Here is a 6,000-nt window from a genome sequence, read left to right as displayed (position 1 = left end):
GCTCTTATTGTACCGATCACATTTCTAATTGCTCCCAGGCTCTTCCAAGAAGATGATTTAATATGCGGTGCAGATCTCCTATGTAAAAAGGACCAGCATTTTTAATTATAGTCATTTCACAGGATCTAATAGCAATAAGGTTCCCATAGATGTTCAGAATATAACAAGGTTCACAGCGCTTTGCAAAGAGTAGCCATCGTTCAGCAGAAATGTTAGAATGGCCTTTATTCCCTTTCTCTATTTCCCAGCAAGCATCCCAGGAGAATCATGAGTTTTAAATTTGCTCAGGCATGAAGGGATTGTGTGCCCCTTGAGCCTCTGTATTATGATAATGAATACATAAAGGTAAGTTTTATTAATTGGAGCTCCATCCACAGGGGTTACTACAGTGAAGGAGGCAGGGGAAAGGAAACTGAAGGGAAGAAGGAGTAACCCTACTGAGCAGTGATTCCAAGATCCAAAATTCAATCCTGATATACTCCCCCTTGAGCCTGCCCTGATTTAATGTGAGCTGTTCCAGGCAGCACTAATTTTTAACAACTCACTCCCGATTTATTGTCTTTTAAAAAAAATCAATACTCCAAACTCTCCTTTGTACTTATCTTAAAAATTGCTCTCAGGCAAGATTGGAATTCATTGCTGTAGCCTTTGCATAAAAGCACTTTGAGTTCACGCTCTGCGCCTTCTTAACAGCTCTCTCTGCCTTCCGAACACCAGGAGCAGAGATGAGATAGATTTCTCAGGATTTTCCTCATTGCTGTCAAATTACACTATATTTCACTCTTTCTTATTTGCGTCTTTCTATATCTGTGACTCCTATCATTATTGCTTTCTGCTTGTATCTTTCTCCATTTCAATAGCTGAGAGATGCACAAGGATGGTGCCAGATCCATTTTTATAGTCTTGCTACAAGCCTGAGCGTGATTAAACCATTGCAGAGCCTTTCCCCCATCCCTCCCTCCCCACAAGTTTTGAGCAAGTGGAGAAGTGAGCTGCTTCACTTTGGGAAACAAAAGCCTACATGACAAATGTCCTCTTGCTTTCTTATCAGCCAGCCAGGCTTTTGAGGGAAGGAAGAAAATAAAACGTGGTGGCAGCCTACTCTCCTACTCCATTACTCATCTGCTCAGGAAGCCAGCAAACACGCTTTGAAAACAATTTGTAAGCTCTGATTTGTCAGAGGGAACGTCATCATGAAAATGCTCCATAGTCACGACCGTAAATTCAAACAGCACCTGTGTCGAGCAGATTGACCTAATTATGCTTTCACACATTTCTCGTGATTCCAAGTGAGACATCCAGAGAGCCCCTCAGGACAGAGACTGGTCCAAAAACAATCAACACTGGAAAGAGCCCTGACACTTATCGTAAAATCATAGAATCATAGAACTGTCAGGGTTGGAAGGGACCTTAAAGATCATCTAGTTCCAACAACCCCACCATGGGTAGGGACATCCCCCATTAGATCAGGCTGCCCAGAGTCCCATCCAGCCTGGCCTTAAAAACTTCCAGGGATGGGGCTTCCACTCCCATGGGGAAGAACTTCTTCCTAACTTCCCATCGTGTATCAGCACACTTGAAGAGGGGAGAAGAAATAGCTGGCGTAGGCTGGGGACATACAAATAAGCCTTCAGACATATGACATGATAGGAATTCAATACGAACATGAAGAATCCAGAATTTGGGTTATTCATTAGGTAGCAGGAAAAATTTACACTTTAAGGAAAAATAAGAAGGCTTTGTAATTTTTAATAGGTAAGGCCAGAGTTACACTAAGAAAACAGTAGTAACAAAATTTCCTCTAAGCCAAGACTACTCATCTCCAAAATGTGACATCCAGGCAAATCAGGAGAAAAAATCTGTTTCCAGTTTCAGCCACCAAACATAAAAGTTATTTCCGTGGATTTTCTGTCATACTAGAAAAAACAAGATATCAAGTATTCTACAAATATCTCTTTATACCTTCTTTCATATTAATTCAATTGAACAGCAAAGAGCAGGACCTGTAAAAAAAGAGTACTTTAAACTTTCTACAGTTTCTTGGGTTGTTGCTTCTGTCTCTGATGCTCAAGCAGAGCCTTTTCACAGTTAAAAATGAAAGCACTTAAGAGGTTATTTTCTCCTTTTTTTTCCTGGAGACTCATTCTCTTTTGAGCTAAAGGGCACAAGCAGAGTGTAGCTAAAATAAACTTCTTTGGATGTGATGGCTGACAGCTGTAGTTTTTAAGATGTGGTTTGACAGGGGTGGGGAAAAACATACAGTAACTCCAAGAAATTCAAGAAAAATCAAAGAAGGCATGAAATGGGCCTCTTCCATCCTGCTGAGCAGCTGGCCCATATATTCTGGGTAACCCCAACGCTGGCTCTGAGCAGAGAATGCTCTGAGCAGCTGATAATTTCTGTTCATCATGCTGCAGGAAAGGGAACTGCGTACTTTTCAGATCCCTGTGTTTTGCAAGAGTTTGGCCAGGCTTGGTCCCTTCCTTCCATTATGTTCTTAGGGCTTTATGTGCCTTGGAAACATGTTGTATGGCATGTGAGGGCTGGTAAAGAAATCTGACAGCACCAAAGCAGAACTTGAATCAGGAATGTCTTAATTCCAACACTAACAATTTTAGCAAAGTACTGTTTTTCATATCATGCTTACACACATGTGTCTCAATGGCGTCTGAGCATCCCAGTCTTTTGTATCTTCAGTTAGTCACAAAGCAAAGCCTTTATAGTTAACTGTATGTTCCCATTTAGCAAACACCCCACCAATCCAGCTGGAATGCAAGTATTTAGAAGGTGTTATCGAGCTTTCCTACACCTGCCACATATTAGAAAAAGAATAATTTATTAACAAAACAAATTGCAGAGTTGGTATGTCCTCAGGTAGCTCCAATCCTTCTGGCCCTCCCAGTCACCTCATCGCTTCAGTAGAAAGCAATAAACAACATTCTATTTCCTAATCTGACAAGTAAGGGCAAATTGACTTAGAGAGTTTAATTACTTTTAAAAAAAAACTAATGCCATTGGTTGCTATGACAATACATTCTCATTCGATGGACCAGAATGGGCAGTATTGGAGAGACAGTCTGTCTTTGTAACTTCTAATCTTACAATAAAATACAATTATTAACTATAAATGCATCTTGCTGTTTACAACTGCATATGCAGCAGCCAATACTACAGACAAAGTGTGCTTCTGATTTATTGCTATGGAAATCTGTGTGCTTATGGTGTTATGGGCTGCTGCTGTGGTGGAAGGAAAGATCCAGCTCCAACGCTACTATCTGTGCAGCATTTGGCAACAGCAAGGTGTGATTTGGAGATTTGGGAGCTGCTCCCCATTGCAACAAGTGTGTGTGGCTGGATCCTCCAGAGAAATACTCCTAGACACGTCCTGCTCTCAGTCTTTCCTAAACACTTGCTTCAAACCATTTAAACAACTAAACCAGCGACTGCAAACACGTTATTGATGGAAGCAGTAAATAAAGCAGAGCAACCCCTGAACAGGCACTTTGGAACCCAACCAGTTACTGGCAGCAGTGAAGGCTGGCTTCAATCTTTTCCTCTCACAAATGTGGAATCCTCACTTGCTTCTCCAAGTTAGTCTCCTCTTCTGGCTCTTCATATTCTTTCCCTCCTTTTCTCTCAGGAGTAGAGCTTTGGTAAAAAAAAAAAAGTGTCTTGGAATAGAACACACTTGTGTTGTGGGAATGATTGACAAAGTAATAAGATTGACTATAATCACTTCCACATATTTTGTTTAAATATGATGATATATTATTTAATAAATAAAATTACTTAGAGTGGAAAAATTCAGCAGCGCTCATTCTGCCATCTCAGCTCTGCCCTTCAACAAACAGTTGATGTGTATAGATGAACCATAATGCAATTTATTATATTTTTTAATTTTTTTCTAAAGTGCTATTGAGAGCAGAGGATATTCAGCTGGTATATTTCTGCTGGTTTAAGGTAGGTCTTGATTCATGCCACTTAGTGCCTGTTTATTCCAGAGCCTTTAATTCTGAGGAAACAGAAGAACATGTCAAATAATAATGTTCTTTGCATTTTAAAATTATTTTTAAACTGATGTAAAGAACATTTTAAAAATAATTAAAATAGAGTTGCCTAATGGATCTCAGACCTTGAAACAAAACCAAAAATACCGAATCTAAGGCGAGCAGAGTTCTTGAATAGCACTCATGTTACTATTTTTCAGAACAACTCTAGAACAGAGCCAAGAACAGATCAGAGCTGCTTAGTAATGCTATAATCTGCAAAACGGTTTCAGGAAAAAAAGAAATATTTATGTTAAGTGAAATCAAATTTATTTCAAAGTTTCTAAATTACATATTTTTCCATGGTATGATAGGGAAGTACAATACTTCCTTCCTGACAAAATACTGACAAGATAAAAAGTACGACTAATCCAAGATTAGTATTACAGTCCTCTCTTTCAGCTAACATTTCCCAAAATGATATTTTGCTGTTAAAAATTCATCTGACAATGTTGAGTCCTTGTCCTTATCAAACAACGCTTTGGGTTTGTTAAAATATTTTCCCTTGCTATTATCTCTGGATATTTATACTCTATTCACCAAGTGAAAGACCATGTGTATAATGAACGTATAGCATAAGCTTCCCCCCAACCTCCAGAAGTGCACAATACAGCATTTTATGTGGATTTTTTTTTTTTTACCTTTTACATTTTTCTTTCAAAGTCTGTAAATTACTTTATAAAGTGTACACATTTTTTCCCCACTTTAGTGTTGGCATGTGCTTGGAAAAAGTACCAGGACAAAGGTTATGGAGTAGTTTTCTGCAGGAGCTCAGACTGGATTTGGTAACTTGAGCCCTGGTCTAATGGCATAAACAAAGCCAAAGAATGGACATGAAATTAGAATATAGCACGTAGGTGCTGTAAACCAGATCAGCTATTTCAGTGCAACGTATGCTTAGCTTCTCCCAGCTGCTGTGTTTCATGGAAAAGGGGCTTCAGTCACAGCTGCAGTAGATCGGTGCTTCCAAACACAGCCAATGTATAACAGGGACTCTGAATATTTCTGTATTCCTTTGCTATAAGGAGCTGCATAAAAGAAGATTGATGTATCAAATACGTTTCAAGCTCATTTCTCTTTGGGCTGATTTGCAAGCAATAAATCAGCTCTCATCAGCTGGACTGGTGCAAACAGACCACAGTGAAGTACGCGGGCTCTGAGGCAGTATCTGCCGTCAGCAGGTAGAAACAGCACCACCTACCCACAACTCCTCAGTACCCTTCCACCAGCCACCACCTATTTAAACTCTCTGTAAGTTCTTTGTGTTGGGTTTGATCACTCAGCTGCATCAGGGAAAGAGCAGGTGACAGAAACCATGTACGAGGCTCTGCTGCTCCCCTGAGCTCACCAGCAAGCGGAGAAGTGCCGCATCGCGGTGACGTGCGGACTGTGCCTGACATTTATTTCCCAGAAATCAGCATGGATGCTATTAAGAACCTAGCCACGATGGCATAATGCCATGCAGCACAACTCAGGTGGTGGAAGAATAAAAGGGAACTCTGTGGGGGTCACAGCTGGGTATCCAGGCTGGGATATCAGAGATCCCGGCCACCCAGAGACTAAACAGAACCCTTGCCCAAAGGAGCCGATGAGTGAAAATTTACAGGCACGGTTCAAATACTACATAGTAAGCAGCTAATTTGTGAGATGCTGAGTTTCCACAAAAACCTGTCAATAACCAATTTGTTTTCAGCCCTTTGAGCTCCAAGGTGTGGAAATAATTGAGAAATTCTATGGCATGTTGTTTAGGTATATCATCTGGATTGTTTATACCTATTAGTGGAATTGCAGACGGAGGTTGTTTGAGGAAGAAATAGTTGGTTTAAGACTAAGCAGCTGGCCTATATTCTGGGCAAGAAAAAAATTCCTAACAATTGTATTAATTTTGTTCCCTAACATCATCAAGATCCTTTAGATTTTTCTACAGGGAAAAAAAACCCCAACAAAACTCACA

The sequence above is a fragment of the Apaloderma vittatum genome, unplaced genomic scaffold, assembly GCF_000703405.1.
Source record: "Apaloderma vittatum isolate BGI_N311 unplaced genomic scaffold, ASM70340v1 scaffold1309, whole genome shotgun sequence".
NCBI classification, from domain to species: Eukaryota; Metazoa; Chordata; class Aves; order Trogoniformes; family Trogonidae; genus Apaloderma; species Apaloderma vittatum.
The sequence above is the reverse complement of the archived record's forward strand: the minus strand, read 5'-3'. Positions refer to the sequence as shown.